The sequence below is a fragment of the Neomonachus schauinslandi genome, chromosome 1, assembly GCF_002201575.2.
Source record: "Neomonachus schauinslandi chromosome 1, ASM220157v2, whole genome shotgun sequence".
Taxonomy (NCBI): domain Eukaryota; kingdom Metazoa; phylum Chordata; class Mammalia; order Carnivora; family Phocidae; genus Neomonachus; species Neomonachus schauinslandi.
The window spans coordinates 98,249,106-98,267,726 of record NC_058403.1 but is presented as its reverse complement, the minus strand read 5'-3'; the positions used below and the strand labels follow the sequence as shown (position 1 = coordinate 98,267,726).

The window sequence follows — 18,621 nt, the reverse complement described above, 5'->3', positions numbered from 1 at the left end:
ATTTCAGTGTATTCATCTTTCTCTACATAAGAAAAAATCTGATGTTGGCTAACCCTATTGTTTTGTTATGTTTCATTAGCCATTCTGCACAGGTGTACCCCAATTTAGTGCCATAAAACTTTTGCAAAGAAAGATAAATACAATAAAATTGCAATAGTAAACTAATTGGTCCTATAACATTCATCCTTCCTTTTATGTAGAATGATATCTGGGGTTGCTCCACAACTGGAATACAGGTCTTATGCCAGCCAGAGTGAAGTGAGTTTTTTTTATACAATGATTATCTTTATTGTCTTATTCTTTTTTTTTTCTGTTCTAATATCCTTTCTTCTCCTTCCTCCTCCTCTTCTTCTCTCCTGCTACAAGAAATCTTGTAACAAGAACTTCCAGAGCGTATCAGTTATAGCTACATTGTTGAACTGTGTACAATGTCAAATGTGTAACCTAAATTCAAAGCTTTAGCTGATATCTAATCTCAGAAGACGATTCAGAAATATGCAGACTTGCCTGGAGTTAATGCAATTAGAAACAGCAATGTCTTACTTTTCAGTTATATGACTGACATCCATCTAATCCTAGTTGACAAACATAGCTTCTGTATTTATTTTTTCCCTAATTGAACATTATTCAAATTCTCTGCATGTGATTAGCTACAAAACTTTTATATTTGGCATGCCACAGTCACATTCAATACTTGAAATCTAGAATTTTGTTAATTTATTTTGATCTGTAAGGAAAGGTGAATTTTCTTCATAGCCAGTCATCACAGTAAAATCATAATCTCAGTATTATTCTGAAGAGAAGAGAGCTTGAAATTAGTCACTTTATGTCAAGGACAATGTCCAGTTGTCCTCATTTATCATGAGTTCCTATATTTCTTATCCATTTTTCAATAATCAAGTTTTATGTATAAGTTCAAAATTGGAATTGTGCCTTCACATGCTCACACAGGTATGCTCTTGCTTTGACTTCACCATTGAACATTTTCCTAAAAAGAGGGTCTACCTTCCTTCCTTATCAGAAAGAAATATGGGAAAACTGAAATTTACAGATATTAGAGTTTATGGGAAATACAGATGTTAAAGACAACTAGGTCTGTGTTTTAATTTTTCTAGTTATAACATTATTAGAAATGGTACAAGTTACTTATGATGTCTTAGTTGCTTTGTCCATAAGGGTGATATCAATGTCAGTTTCATGATTATTGAGAGGAACAAATTGTAATGACATCTAAAAATGTCTGGCAAAGAGGTTCAAGAAATATATATATATATATATATATATATTTAAAGATTTTTATTTATTTATTTGACAGAGAGAGCGAGGGAACACAAGCAGGGGGTAGTGGGAGAGGGAGAAGCAAGCTTCCTGCAGAGCAGAGAGCCTGATGCGGGGCTTGATCCCAGGACCCTGGGATCATGACCTGAGCCAAAGGCAGACGCTTAACGACTGAGCCACCCAGGCGCCCCCGAGGTTCAATAAATATTAATCTTCTGCACATGTCTTCCTCTTTTAGGATGCAAATAGAGTGGTCACTCTCTTCAAACAATAGGAAACAAATGGTGTTCTTCAAAACTATGTCATGATTAGTAAATTACCTCTCTCCTTATATTTGAGAAGAATTAAGGGTCTTCAGTGTCTTGCGGAAAAACCAAATCACCTTCTTCTCCTCCTTCCCCCACTTCTCCTTCTTTAAATTTTGAATATATACAAGCTTAGTTATTTGATTTGCATATCTAGCTAGGAAAGATTTCTCTCACCACCTCTTCATTTCTCCTGCATCTTAGTACCTAACCATACTAAGGAAATAGAAGTGATCTTTTCCAACGTAACTCAAAGAACGTAGTGCTTTATTAGCATAAATTACAGAAGAAATTTTACTAGGAGGCTCATATCCGTGCAAAATGATCAGATTATTTTTTGGATGCTTCATCCTTTGACTAGATTTCTTGGTCTTCCTTTCCATTCTTGCTAAGGTCCAAATGGCATTCCCCATTGTGCTGTGGAACAGCCCTTATCCATGTAAGTGATGCTCTTAAACCCAAATTTGAACAATAAGTTATGCTGAAGAAAGAACTAGGAAGGAGGCAAGTCTTGTAGTATGGGGCCACAGATGTTAACAAAGGAAAGAGAAAAAAGAAAATATAAGGGAGGGTGTCCAGGGGTAGTGTATGCTATTTTCAGCTATAGGAAGTGGCCAGTAACCACATTCAAAAAGCCAAGGACTAAGGCCACACATCTGTAGAGTTAAGAGAGCAAGTCAAATTGGTTAGAAAAGCAAGTGCCCAAACTTTAATGTGTGTTAAATATTGGGGGGGGGGGCAATAAAACACAAACCCAAAGACAAGGAGATAGAGAATTGAGTAAAATAATTAGTAAGATCATTTGAGGGCAGAAAAGGAGGGTATTGCCTCTTGTATGACCTCATTTATTCACACAGCCTGTGAGTTAGGGATTATCATCATTATTATTCTTCAAACTGAGAAACTGGTTCTTTTTTTTTTTTTTAAAGATTTTATTTATTTATTCATGAGAGACAGAGAGAAAGAGAGAGAGAGAGAGAGGCAGAGGGAGAAGCAGGCTCCCAAGGAGCAGGGAGCCCGATGCGGGACTCGATCCCAGGACCTTGAGATCACGACCCGAGCCGAAGGCAGACGCCTAACCATCTGAGCCACCCAGGCGCCCGAGAAACTGATTCTTAGAAAATTCCATAATCTTGCCTAAGGACTGCTGCTTATACAAATTAGAGACAAGATTTAAAATCAAGGCTTTATAACAGGAAAAGTCAAGTTTTTATTTATTTGTTTATGTTTAATTTCTATTGTATATGAAAGAACACTTAACATGGGAACTACCGTCTTAATGGACTTTATATATATGTATATATAAATATACATGTATATGTATGTATAAATATATACATATATATATGTATATATATATAAAGTCCATTAAGAAGGTAGTTTATATAATACTATATATATAATATAGTGTATATTATATATATAGTGTATAATACAAGACTGTTAACCATAGGCAAAATGTTGTAAAGCAGATTTCTGGATTTCTGCTTATTCATCTTGCATTATTGAAATTTTATACCTGTTTGTTAGCAACTCTCCATTTCCCCATTCTCATTGTCCCTGGCAACCACTGGTTATGCTCTCTGCTTCTATGAGTTTGGCTATTTTAGATATCTCATATAAGCAGAATTGTATAGTGTTTGTCCTTCTGTGACTGGCTTATTTCACTTAGCATAACATCCTTAAGATTCATCTGTGCTGTCACTTATTGAGAGATTTCCTTCTTTTTTTAAAGCTTAATTTTTTATTTTAAAGCTTAATAATTCTGAAATGAACATGAGAGTGCTAATATGTCTTTGAGATCCTGATTTCAATTCTTTGGATAAATATCCAGAAATGGGATTGCCAGATCATATAGTAGTTCTGTTTTTACTATTTTGAGGAACTTCCATACTGTCTTCATAGTGGCTGCAACATTTTGCATTCCCAACAGTGAACAAGGGTTTCCATTTCTCCACATCCTCATCAATACTTATTGTATTTTCTTTTTTGGTAATAGCCATCCTATCAGGTGTGAGGTGATAACTCATTGTGACTTAATTTGCATTTCCCTCATGATAAGTAACTTGTTGAGCATCTTTCCATATACTTGTTGGCCATTTCTATGTCTTCTTTGGAGAAATGTCTATTTATGTCCTTCGCCTATTTTTTAATTGGATTATTTGTTTTTTGCTAATAAGTAAGAGTTCCATATGTATTTTGGAAAATAACCCCTTACCTTTGCGCAGTGGCAGTATCGTAGCCAATGAGGTTTATCCGAGGCACGATTATTGCTAATTGGAAAATAACCCCTTATCTGATATATGGTTTGCAAATATTTCCTCCCATTTGTAGGTTTCTTTTCTCTCTGTTTTCTTTCAAAAAGTTTTACAGGTTGGAGTTTTATGTTTAAGTCTTTTTAAGTCTTTAATTTCTTTTGAGTTGATTTTTGTGTATAGTGTAGGATAAGGGACTGGTTTCATTCTTTTATGTCTGGATATCCAATTTTGCCAACACCATTTGTTGAAGAGACTATACCCATTGTGTATCCTTGACATCCTTGTGGAAGATCAGTTGACTGCATATGTATGGATTTATTTCTGAGCTCTCTATTCTGTTGCATTGGTCTATATGTCTACCTTTATGTTATTACCATTCTGTTTTAATCACTGTAGCTTTATAATATATTTTGAAATCAGGAAGCATGATGACTCCAGCTTTGTTCTTCCTTTTCAAGATTGTTTTGGCTGTTTGTGGTGCTCTGTGATTATATGTGAATTTTAAAATGTGGTGATAATTTTACAGTGATGTAAATTTTGCAAATTCTATCTATAGGTTTTTTGCTTATTGTTTACTTCTTGTGAATACACTCCTACCTTTATACTTCTTTCTGCAGAAATGTATGCCATTTTACAGAAGTTTAACATTTTCTTTTCTTTTTGACAAATAGAAAATATATCTGTCTGATATCAGTGATCTTCAAAATATTAGAAAAGTAGAAGTATGTACATTGAGATCTCATGTTCATTCATATTATTCTTACTAGCCTCTTTTCCTTCCGTCCTTTCTTCTTTCCTTCCTTCTTTCTTCTCCTCCTCCCCTCCATTTTCCTCCCCTCCCCTTTTCTCCTCTTCCTCCTTCTCCTTCTTCTTTCTCCTCACCCTGTCCCCCCCATTCATTCTCCTTCTGGATCAAGGAAAAGGAAGGACTCTGTAGTGCTGATCTACCCTGAAGCATTCTTTTTCTAAGTGTGTGTCTGGGTATCTCTAATGTGTGACTGCATACATATATTTTCTTTTTTATAGACAACATATCAAATGCTTTCTTGAAAAATTAAAGTAAGTACTTGAAATAGAGCAATTATTTTTCTTTATCATAGAGAAAAGAAAGAGGTCTACAAATATCTTTTTCTTTATTTTCTGGTAGCCTGCCGCAGATGAAGTTTACACTAATTAGAAATCATCTGGGAACAGGAGAGCAGATTGAGCCTTCGGCTGAAGTGCTTCCTGACAGGTGGTTCACCACAAAGCAACATTACAATTACCTAACACACTGTTTGATTTGTGTAAACCTCATTACTACTCACATTATTTAATGAACTATGAGCATTCCTTCACCTCCCTGCAGATTGCAGTGCTCCATTTCCATTTCAATTCAGGAAAGAAGATTGCATGGTTTAAACCCACTTGCTTTTAAGGCAAATACTGCCTTGAATTCAAAATTCTTAATTTGAATGTAAGTTTTAAAACATGTACCTAAAACTAATCTGTGAAACAGGCAGGCTAAATTTTGTTCACAATATTAATAATATTATTAAGGTTTAACCTTTTGGATTATATTTCCCCATGAATAAAAGAGGAAAACTGCTTTTTCCCAATATGTAAGAATGTGCATGTTCAGTGTGTGTTCCCATGGGTAGCGAGGTGGAAAATTGAAGCAATTATCCCAAATAATTCAAGCCTCAAACTGCTAAATTGCCTCAATTCTTAAGTTTTCTTTTATGTGTCCGCATGGTCGGACAGTTCATTTGAATGAAATCAAATATTGTATTTTCTTAAAAAAAAGAAGTCTAAATTTCTTTATATCTACCTTAGTCTAACAGTTCACGTTTTAATATCTCATGAATTTTCTCTTCTGAAAACAGAATAAAAGCTTATTTACAGTTTCCCAGAGAAGTGATTTTGAGTAAAATAACCTGATAAAATAGATGTAACTGTCTATAGTTTATTCTATTAAAATTGTTTTTCTGGTTTGTCCATATGTGCCTAGTGTTGTTATATCTTCATAATAAAGAGACTCATGACTTTAATTTCCCAGAGCTGTAAGTCCAGTCAGCTTTCAAGTCGAACAAAATTTGACCTCAACCTACTTTCTAGCTCTTTATCACTAATTATCCACTTCCAGATGGTTTATTTAATATCCCTAGACACACCTCTAGTCTAGCAATACCCTCCTAGAGGCATCCTTTATTCTTTTCTTCCCATGTTCACTCATCATAAGCAAAAAACGGAGCCCGGTTCTGCCTGACTTCAAAGTCTTATCCTTCCACATTCTCTATCTGGCCTTCCAAATCTAGCAAAAAGACTCCTTATCAGTCTTGATGAGCTAATCATGCTGCAATTACCAACTACACCCCTAATCTGTGGCTAAACAATACAAAAGTTGTTCATTCACTTGTGATACATTTCCAGTGTCAGTTTCTAGAGGATCTGCTCAATGTAGACGCTGAGGAACTCAGTCAAATGGAAACTCTTTCCATACATGCATTTCCATTATCACAAGAATAGGATTCCTATCTTTTGAATCTTTTCTGGCTTTAGTGACTTGCTTGGAACATAGAATAATTATTATCTGAACCTCTTGATTTCCCAGATCCTTGAAATCTTTAATACATGTGATTTAACAACTTAATCCATTGTAATAGCTCAGTAATTCCTAATATTATGCACTTTCCTGTTGCTAATATAATTATCCTAGGGACACTTGCATTTGAATAGATGACAAATGCTTTGAATACATATATGTTTCTAATTCTGGAATGTTATTCATTTGCAAAAACAGCATAAGAGATGGATTAAGCAAAAAGCTTGTTTGTTTTTGTTTTTCTCTTGCTCTATTTTAATAAGAAGTTCTAAGCAGCTTTTCTGAATATTCATATTACTGTCCCCTCTGACTTGTGATTCCATATTGTTTTCCTTTTCAATTTTCCTAGCTTCATCATCACTATTTTGCCTTGTTGTTGTTTTGAATAAAACTTGTATATACAGTGTCAAATATTTCTTATGTTGCACACTATCTAAATTCCCTTTAGGATGGGGTCACATCTGATATTTCTTTACACTAAGCACAATTCTACATCAATGGTACATTCACATTATAAATTTGAATAAAAATAATAAAGATAAAGGTAGTTTTAGGAATGTAGTTCTAGCTACACTTCATGTTCTTTAAAATAATACTGGCACATAGTCATAGCTATATATGATTGGGGCATTGTTTCTGTGTGCAATGAATGTAAATAGTCCAACACCAAAAATATATAAGGAATGTAATTTTTACATATATATATTCAAAAAGAATATAAAAATTAGCTTTTTGTAAAATATACACAGTATAACGAAGAAGGCAAATAGAGTCCTTACTGAGTTCATGAAAACTGAATTGCACTCAGTTATTTTTCAAAGACACAAAAATCCTGTTGGGGAAGGGTAACTGAAGTTAAAATTGTCATGCTCATATTAAAAGGAAGGAACCTATTCAAATGCCACATTAATCATCCAGGAGGAAATAAAAAACATAAGAATATAAGCAAATGGTAAAAGTATATATATTTTTTCTGAATGAGGTATATTAATATGAAGAAAATTTAGAGTAAATACCTATAAATCCTTTATTAGATTGAAAGAAGAAATAATGTAGATATAGAAGAGATTATTCTAATATTTAATTATATTACACCATAGATGGGGGATTTTAAAAAATACTGATATTAGGAACCCATAAAAGATGTAGAAAAATAAATATAATCAATACTAACAGGAAAATCTCAATTTATTAGATTTTCTTCTAATCTTTAAGGATTAAAAAAGTATATTAAAATGGTGTAGTGAAAAGAATGATTTTTAGAATATGCTGTTGGTAATTATAGTCAATTCACTATTTTATACCTACAAGTATATAATCATGATTAATATTAAAACTGGTTTTCTTGAGGTAATTCATTAAGCTTAATTAAAAAAAAAAGACTAAATTACATTTTCTATCATGGTCAGAAAGTTAATACCATATGCAAATGTTTTCAGCAATTTTTTTTTAAATAAAATGAGCTTATACAGGCCAATATAGTCTCATTAACTTTTAATTTCAAAGATTTGAACCTAAAGGAAAAGAGTCAATATGGCTCAAGACAATATAAAACATAAGGAATGTGGAAATTATTTACCTGGGATATTTAAAATAAATTCTAAGATACAAGTTAGCATTAATTTAATTTTAAACTCCCCTTAAATTATAACACTTTATAATATTAAAATTTGAGATGTAGACAGTGACATTATATGAGAAGACTTGCACTGCCTTACAAAATGTGATGGCTTTATAACATGTTAAGAAATTCATTGGTATTCCTCCCTTCAAAAGGTGAAACCTAATTTCTCTCCTTTTGAATGTGGGTCAGATTTAGTGACTAGCATCTAAAGAATAGAGTATGTCAGAAGCCATGCGACTTAATCTAAGGTTAGTTCGTAATATGTATAGCTTCTACTTGGCTCTAGTTTTCTGATGGATGGCTGTCATGTCATGAAGAAACTCAGTCTATGGACACCCATGTTGCAAGGAAATGAAATCTCCAAGCAGCAATGAACACCCACTTTCTCAGCCATGTCAATGAGCCACCTTGGTAGAAATCCTGTGGTACCGGTCAAGTTTCCAGATGACTGTAGCTCTTGTCTATATGTAGACTGCAGTTTCATGAGAGGTTTTGTACCAGCACCATTCAGCTAAGCCCTCCTGAATTCCTGACCCATGAAAACTACAAGGAGATAGATATAGATATAGATAGATATAGAAATACAGATATATAGATAAATAGATATTTAGACATATAGATATATATATTTATTTACTCTTGTTTAGTCAATGGTATGTTGGTAAATGTTTAATAACCAATCCTTTGGGGGAAAGAAAAATCCCTAACTTGTAACATTTGCTAATCTTTGTCATGTAAATATTCCCACTGTGGATCATTTTTAAGCTACTAAAGAAGGTGACATCACTGAACACAGACTTTGGAAGAAATGCTCAGAAACTCACCAGTCATAATAGCACTGCCCCCACACAGACACTACAGACATAAACTTAAGGACATAGATAATAATAAAAATTAAGTTAAAAAATTAGGAAGTGTTTTGAGTTTATATTTTCTTTGTTTTTAATGTAATTTACCTAATTATAAATGCATGTAATTTAATTTTAATTATGACTTTGTTTAACAAGAAGTTCATGAAATCCCTAAAATTTAACAAACGTAATATTCTTTCATCTTAAAATAGTATATTTAATACGTTGTTTTCTGTGAGAATTGATAATTGAATATTACATATTTTTAGGACTAAGTGCATCCTACAGCTTTTGATTTGTAATCCAATTATATCACATTATAACTATGGTATCAATAGGCACCTAGTATTTTTGATGAGTTATTTCATACTGTGTGGTTATAATTAACATTAAACATTATTGCTACTGGGGCGCCTGGGTGGCTCAGTTGGTTGAGCGACTGCCTTCGGCTCAGGTCACGGTCCTGGAGTCCCGGGATCGGGTCCCGCGTCGGGCTCCCTGTTCGGCGGGGAGTCTGCTTCTCCCTCTGACCCTCCCCCCTCTCATGCTCTATCTCATTCTCTCTCTCAAATAAATAGATAAAATCTTAAAAAAAAAAAAAAAACATTATTGCTACTGAAGTACTTAAAATTGAACTCATCAATTAATATTTATAGTGCATACATGATTTTGAATATAACTGATGCATTGTAATTAAGGAACAAAAAATAGGCTTTATTGCCTTAGTGACAATTAGTATGAATTTCTTTAATCTTCATGAGATCCCATTCCAAGAATAACAAGTGAACAAAAAGAAGAGTTTTATTTGTGTAGTATTATAATACATTTTTTGGATAATTATGTCTAGTTTGCCTTTTTAATGCGATGACAATAACTGCTTTATTTTATTTTCTTGCGAAGTTCTAATCACCAAATTGGGAAATTAACAGTGCATTTAATAATTCATATAAATTGGTAACTTTTTCTGATGTTATCATACAAAGATGTAGCTACATACAACATTGTAATTGAGAGCTTTCATTTTAAAGCTGGGTGAAATACGTGGAATTAGACATATTTTGTTCATCCATTCTAATCATTGAAGATTATTATATGTCAATGACATAATCTTCAGAGTATCTTAAACTTTCTCTTTTGGAAAAGAGTCAACCTACACTTAAAAATGTTAGAGAAAGACATATTATAGCCCCTTTCTATTATACATGAGGAAGCTGAGACAGCATACACCTGTGGTAGGCTGAAAAATGTCTCCCAAAGTTGTCGTGTCCTAACTTCCAGAACCTGTAAATATATTACCTTATGTGACAAAAGGGATTTTTCAGATGCAATAAGTTAAGGATCTTGAAATGGTAGGATTATTAGGGATTTACTTGGGTGGGCCCAAGGTAATAGCCAAGGTCTTTATAAGAGGAACAGGAGAGTCAGAGTTCGAGAAGGCAAGATGACTATGGATGTAGAGAGAGAAAAAGAGATTTGAAGACAGAAGCTCTCAGAGAGAGAGATTTGAAGATGTTACTGATGGACTCAAAAGACAGAGGAAAGGACAAACCAAGAAATGCAGATGGCCTCTGGAATCTGGCAAAGGCAAGGAAACTGACTCAACTTTAGAGTATCCAGGAGGAATGCAGGCCTGATGACACCTTAATTTTAGGACTTCAGACACTTTGAACAGTAAGATAATAGCTGTATGTTGCATTAAGTCACAAAATTTGTGGTGATTTGTAACAGCAGCATCAAGAAATTAATACATTATCTATATGACTTTTCAACTACCCTGTGTATAGATACTCCTATATGAGACTCTGCCCCAATGAATGTTTTTATTCTGTATTATTCCTTTGCTTTCCAGAATTCCACCCGCAATCCTAAAACAGATTTTAACATGTATCAAGAAATTACTATGTCTAGAAATCAAATTATTAGCTGTATCACAGATAAAAATCAGTAGACGAAATCCCAATAAAGGGGGGCAAAAGTAGGAAATGGAATTAAAGACTTCATAGGGGATCAATTTATTTGAAAGAAGGTAGACTAATTTATCTGAAATACAAATATATAGAAATATATATGAAGTAATGAGTGGGAATTCTAGTCTCTAAGTTAAGAAAGCAAAATATTTCAAAATCAACTACTTATGTGGGGTTATATCCTGATAAATCCACCATAAATTGAACATATCATAAGTTAAAAATGCATTTAATGCACCTGACCTACTAAACATCATTGCTTAGCTTAGTCTACCTAAAACAGGCTCAGAACACTTACATTACCCTATAGTTGGTCAAAATCATTTAACACAAAGCCTATTTTATAATTAAGTGTTGAAAATCTGTAATGTATCGAATACTGTACTGAAAGTGAAAAACAGAATGGTTGTATGGGTACAGAATAACTCTAAGTGTATAGGTGGTTTTCCCTCGTGATTGCCTGGCTGCCAGAGAGCTGCGGGTTGCTGCCGCTGCCTGGCGTCACAAGAGAGGATCATACAGCATATCGTTAGCCTAGGAAAGATCAAAATTCGAAGTCCAGTTTCTACTGAATGCATATCGCTTTCACACCATCATAAACCTGAAACATCATACATCAAACCATTGTAACTCAGGGACTGTCTGTAGTAGGTTTATGAGTGGAAAAGCTTTATCTTGCCTGTTAATTGCTCTGTACCCCATGCTCAGTGCATGATTTGCCTTTAGTACTTGGCCCATAATTATTTGTCAAATAAATTTCATTTAAAAATTGAAAGATAAAGGGGCGCCTGGGTGGCTCAGTCGTTAAGTGTCCGCCTTTGGCTCAGGTCATGATCCCAGGGTCCTGGGATCGAGTCCCGCATCAGGCTCCCTGCTCTCCTTCTCCCACTCCCCCTGCTTGTGTTCCCTCCCTCGCTGTGTCTCTCTCTGTCAAATAAATAAATAAAATCTTAAAAAAAATAAAACAAATAGAAATTGAAAGATAAAATAACAATTCAATAGAAAGATGTGCTCTAGGTAATGTAAACGTTATTTTCAGGCAGTAAAAAAAAAAATGTTAAAACTTCCACTTTTTTTTCTTTAACATGCAAATTTTCATTTTAACACAATTTGAAAATGTTAAATGTTTCCTGATACGGATTGCTGTTATCATCATTGAACCATTAGGTTCATGTTATGAACCATTAAGTCAGCCAATGTTCCAAATATAGTGGAATAAGAGCCTTATGAAGTTTGGGGACCAAAAGGGAATTGATAATTTTAAAAGGAGGTGATGACTGAGAAGCAAAAAGCATGGATGACACCAAAATTTAGTCAAAACAGCAAAAGATGAGTTAAAGAATGATCTGGGTTAAATGATAATTTAATATGGCAGAGACATTAAATCTAGGAAGGGCTAACGAAAGGAATGAGAATCATTAAGCATATTTTAATTCCAAATTCAAGTGATTATTAAATGAAATATAGCTGGTTTAATTCAAAGGGATCTTTGGTTTAAGAATTGCAGGACTCCGGGAACACAATGTGATAAATTTTGTGTATTTTGTTGGTCTATGAGATTTGCAAAGAAATTGGCGATTCTAGAATAGGTTGTGAATCATAGGTCTAGATCAACTTTTATGGATAATACTTTTTTGCAAAGAGACCATTTTTGAAATTACAATGACCCTTTTCCACAGTCATAAAAGTACAGGACTCTTAAAACTTAATTTCAACCAATGTGCCAAAAATAGACATGTTATATTAAGAAGTTAGGTAAGCTCATAAATTATTTTATCTTTTAAAATATCACATATTTTCATATCCTCACATTCCCTTTCTAAGTATCATAATCTAGCTTCCCTATCATCCTACGCATCAGCTATTAATCCTTTGCAGTAGCATTAGAAAGTAAATATCTAGGCAATATGGTTATGACACTTTTTTGATGTGTCATAATGTATGTTAAAGATTAACAGGTATTTTTGCATTATATCTTATTTTATATACCCACGTGATATATATTATTTTAATTATGCAATATTCCATAGAGAGAATAGTATAATAAATATGCATATATTCATCACCCACTTTAATTGTTATCAACTCATGGCCAATCTTGTTTCATTTATACTCTCTTGTCCACAGCTTTCCCCTCCAGATTATTTTGAAGCAATCCCAGGCATCATATTTCTTTTTTTTTTTTTTAAGATTTTATTTATTTATTTGACACAGAGAGAGAGTTAGCGAGAGCAGGAACACAAGCTGGAGAGTGGGAGAGGGAGAAGCAGGCTTCCCGCCGAGCAGGGAACCCAGTGAGGGGCTCTATCCCAGGACCCTGGGATCATGACCTGAGCCGAAGGCAGACGCTTAACGACTGAGCCACCCAGGTGCCCCACAGGTATCATATTTCATCTATAAATATTTTCTCTATGTGTTTTGAAAAGATGCCTTTTGTTGTTATTTACCTTATCTCTTTTATGTGTATAATTTGTATTATTCTTTGTTTTACTTATGATTTGTTTTATACTTTTTTTTTTTAAGATTTTATTTATTTATTTGACAGAGAGAGACACAGCGAGAGAGGGAACACAAGCAGGGGGAATGGGAGCGGGAGAAGCAGGCTTCCCGCGGAGAAGGGAGCCCGATGCGGGGCTCGATCCCAGGACTCTGGGATCATGACCTGAGCCGAAGGCAGACGCTTAATAACTGAGCCACCCAGGTGCCCCTGTTTTATACTTTTTACTATTCTTTTAGTGTCTATGTATCTTTGACTTACAGCTATCTGATAAAAAATTCTTAATTTTACCAATTCTGAAAGAGTTATAAAACTTTTGTTCCCCCTCAGTCATGTTTTCCTTTATTTTGGCATGCATTGTTTTTCCTAATATAATTTGAATTCTGCAAGACATTGTAATTATTGTTTTGCTCAGCTGGCATTTATTTGACTACACATTATATTTACATTCTCTAATGGTCTTCATTTCTCCCTGAATAGTCATGTTTTTGTCTGAAAATATTTTCCTCTACCAGAAGGATTGTGCTTACTTTTTACTTTAAGTACAGGCCTGCTGGTGATGAATTTGCTTGGTCATTGTTTGATCAGAGAAGTTTTTATTTCATTTTCTCTTTTGAAGGATGTTTTCACTGGGTAAGTATTTCTAGATTTGTGTTTACTTTCTTTCATCACCTTAAAGATGTCTTTCATTGCCTTCTAACTTCCAGGGTTCCTGGTGAGGATTGTTGGCCCTGTGAAAGTAATGTGCCTTTTTGTTCTGACTGCTTTTTAACTTTTTTCTGAGATTATTGAAAGGTTTACTTTACATGTCTTCATGTGGCTTTCTTTTGTTTTAAGGTTTGCTAACTTCTCAAATTTGAGGGTTGATATATTTTATTCCTTTTGAAAATTCTCAGCCATTGTCATTTCACATATTGTTTCTGCCATATTGTCTCTTGTCTCCTTCTGAGATTCCACTAACATACAGGTTAGATTTTTTTGTATAACTCACATGTCTCTTCATTTATTAGAATCTTTTCTGTGTTTTTTGGGGGGGTACTTTTTTTTATTGACCTGTGTTTGAATTTGGTGATCCTATATTTACTGTCAAAGCCATCCAGGGAGACCTTAATTTTTTTTCAGTTCTATAATGTTCATTTTATTTTTTTGTAGGTTCCAGTTATCTTTTTTCTTTTTTATTTATTTATTTATTTATTTTAAATATTTATTTATTTTTCCCCCATGTTCATCCATTTCATTTCTTAAATTCCACGTATGAGTGAAATCATATGCTATTTGTATTTCTCTGACTTATTTCATTTAGCATAATACACTCTAGCTCCATCTGCATTGTTGTAAATGGGAAGATTTCATTCTTTTTGATGGCTGAGTAATATTCCATTGTATATATAAATGGCAACTTCTTTATCCATTCATCAGTCAATGGACAATTGGGCTCTTTCCATAATTTGCCTATTGTTGATAATGCTGCTATGAACATTAGGGTACATGTGCCCCTTCAAATCAGTATTTTTGTATCCTTTGGGTAAATACCTAGTAGTACAATTGCTGAATCATAAGGTAGTTCTATTTTTTAACTTTTTGAGGAACTTGGTTCCAATTATCTTTTGAAAATCCATATTCTACTATCTTTTTTCCCCATTTTCCTCTATTTTCTTTAATAAATTTATCATAGTTACTTTTTAAATTATCTGGTAATTCTGACTAGATCACTTATGTATTCTACATGTATTTCTGCTTTTTCCTTTGTTTATTAGCCATTGTTTTATCTCTTCATATGCCTCATTTTTTTATTGTTATTATATGTTGAAAATTGTGTGTAAAAAAAAAATTCAGATGATCTTATCTTACACCAGACATGGATCACTCTTTAGCTTATTAGGTAATGTAATCAGAAGTTGAACTGGATTGGGCTAGCTTGCAGTTTTAGTAAAATTCATTAAGTCCATCTTAATTTCATCCTTGTTCTTAAGGCATGACCCTCTTTGTATAAAGAAAAGAACTGTGCTTTAAGGCAAATATTCTCCCTAATGGGTCTTTTATTTTTTTCAGAGCACTATAAGATATACATCTACTTTGTCTTTTATAAATTTTAACGTAGTTCCCCAGTCTCCTGCACAGCATCAAAACTTAACAAATGTCCAATGGAAAAAAAGCTATGAGTTTTCTCTTTCCAGTTTCTAATTGTTCTTGTCAGCCTCACATTACCTCTAAATTATAGGTTGATTTCTTTCTCCTAACAGATGTTTTCTGTCTAGAAAATCCCAATCTGTAGCCCACTCTAAGAATTAAGGATCCCCCAGAAGAGAGCATCAGCTTCTTTTAGAAAAGTTCTCTTCTGTCTAGAATATTTGCTTATCTAATCCTCATGGCATCACAACTCTCTGACACCATTACAATATTGTCTTGTAATTTGTGTGGGCTTTTTGGGTTGAACTATATGTCCAATTTTTTTAGTTCAGAAACAAATTGCCACAAGAGCCTTAGCCAGACATGACCTATTGTGTTTGTTCATAAGTAGAATCTTGACATAAAATGATATCTTCTAATATATAATTAGTGAATTTGCAGACTGCAAAACAGTATTTATGTTGCAAATCCAATAAACTGATTAATTTATTTACACAACAAATAGTTAATAGATGCCTTTTATTATTTTCAGACCTATTGTTACATGTTGAATGTATAATAATTGGCAAAAGGGACTTGGTTCGTACATTGATGAGCTTAAAACTTTAATCTGGGAGACATCTTTGTCCACAGATTCACATAAACACATAATTTAAAAATGTATTTTGAGGAAAAATTCTGTTCATCTCTGAAATATTTATAAAATATACCATATCTAGCCTGAGGAGTTTAGATAAGTTTTCTATAAAGAAGTGGCTTTTAACTTCAGAGCTGAAGAATGAATGAAGTAAGATAAAGCTAAGATTTAACATGTAGGTAAATGTAGATTAAAGATGGAAGTACATTTATAAAAAATGAGGGTACCTTAGTGGAACAATGGTGTATAATCCTAAAATAAAATAGGACACATTAGGTTATGGGTACCTTGAGTGTCATTTAATCTGGCTTTGGTGGGCCAGAGTATATTCCCATAGAATTTTCCATCTAAGCTCACACAAGAAAGGTAAGTTGATGTCAGCCATGAAAAGATAGAGAAATCTGGTATTTTAGACAGAGGACTTACAGAGAAAATTGTGACAGTGCTTTAAGATGTATGAAAATAAATTGACAAAGGTAATAGGTAGCTATTCAAGGATTTTCATCAGGGAGCTTAGCGTTTTACAGAGATGACTCTGTACTCAATATGGTGAAAGATTTGGAGAGGAAAAGTCTATGATCAAAAAGAGGTGCCTATTCCAGGAATGGAAGTGAATAATCAAAATTCCAGAGTATATTGTGAATAGTAGCTATTCTAAAGAATTTTAGAGGATGATGAGTCATCCCGTAAATTTGGGGTTTACGAGTGAAGGAAGAGAATATAGGAAGTAAGGGTGGAAACCTGTAAGCTTGTCATCTGAGGGAGATAGATTGGAATTTGATAGTGATGAAGTCAATTTTTAATGAGAGTGAAACTCAAAACATAGCCTATATATAGGCAGTTGGTTGCAATTGTGTTGAAATAAAAGTCATTAGTATTTAGAAGGGTAAAGTAACTAAGAGGTTAAGATATATAAGATTAATCGAAGTGGATGTTGACATCACTCAAGTGGATAGGAATTGGAAAGCTGTACTAAGTAGGCTGACATTGAGAAAGTTTAGAAGGTAAAAAACTCTTAATATCAGATGAGTGTGCTGAAGATGGGAGGGGTGATTGAATTATCCTTCAGTCAGAGATGACATCAGACATCACTTCTTATTATACATCTTAATTCCATTTCTAGTTATTCATATTTTACTTATTTTAATTGTATTTTACATGTAAATGCTGTCATTTTTGTTTAGATATTACTATAAAGACAGAAAATGTGCTAGACATGAAAGTAAATTACAAGAGCACAAGACTGTAATTCTTTTGGAAAACAGGATTATCTGCAGTAGCAATGTGATATTAACCTGAAGAGTAAATTAACTTACCTAAATATAATAAATTGCTTTTGTGAAGCAGATTTCAGTACAGCCATGAAGGAAAGAATAAGACTCATTTCACCTAGGGAAAGTAAATGAATGGATATAAGCACTGACAAAAATGTTCTTTCCTGTTCTTATAAGATAGTTGTACTAAGGAAATCAGGAAAGTTGTTGATTTTAGTTAAATACTGCTGCATTCAAGAAACGTGGACTTTGAAAATGGCACAGTAAAGCAAAGAATGGTATATAGGTCAATCCTGAAAATATTAAATCAGTTCTAACCCTAAGTACATATCGAAGGAAGACAAATTGTTATAGTTATTTTATCTTTGTTCAAGATTCAAATAAAAATTTGCATTCTTGGAGAAAAAAACCACATCCTTTTGTATGTCTGAAAATAAGAGATGAAAAGATTTGCTAGTTTTTGCTTCCTTGGTCTTGTGCAAGTCATATTCAGATACACAACCCAGGAAAAAACACCCCTGAGTGTGCAAGAAGCTAAGGAAACAGTGACATCTACAGCAGCAGTAGTTAACATAACATTTATGAGTTATATCCATCACAAACCAAATACATCCATTTCATCTTCAGTTTGGAGAGCAGGAGCCCAGCTGCCGCTTATGTGCGCGCATGCTATCTAAATGAGGAGAGGTGAATCATTCAAATCCTCTTTATTGTAATGAGAATGGAGAAACCTGCTGTAGCCTGCTGGCAGGGGGAGGGAATGCTTGTCTCATATTCAAATGATGTATAAAATGTAGATTGTGTAAAGCAGTTTCTCTTGTGAGGACATGAAGGAAGCATAATTTTGGAGTATTATGTCACAAAACGAATCGGAATGTGGGGGCTATTTATTTATTTTCTTATGAGCAGAGAATATACATCAGAAAAAGGAAAGATAGACATGTTCTCTGAAGGCTTGTTTCTCCCCCCTCCCTCGGCCAGTAAATGTCTACGTCATTTCCTATACGTGACTCATGCAGTTCCATCTCAGTCTTGCACATGTCTTTCATTACCTTCTGTCTCCCTGATGAGTATCTATTTACTTTCCCCCAATATGATTATTTCCTGATTACCTTCAAGAGCTAGGTTCATGGTTGCCTTTTTCTTTTCTTTTTTTTTTTTTAAAGATTTTATTTATTTGACAGAGAGAGATACAGCGAGAGAGAGAACACAGCAG

At 33.7% G+C, this 18,621-nt stretch overlaps 1 pseudogene; it reads left to right on the top strand.

Annotated features, from left to right (window-relative positions):
- Positions 1–3,799: 3,799 nt before the first annotated feature.
- Positions 3,800–3,948, top strand: LOC123326879 (annotated as a pseudogene).
- The last annotated feature ends 14,673 nt before the right edge of the window (positions 3,949–18,621 follow it).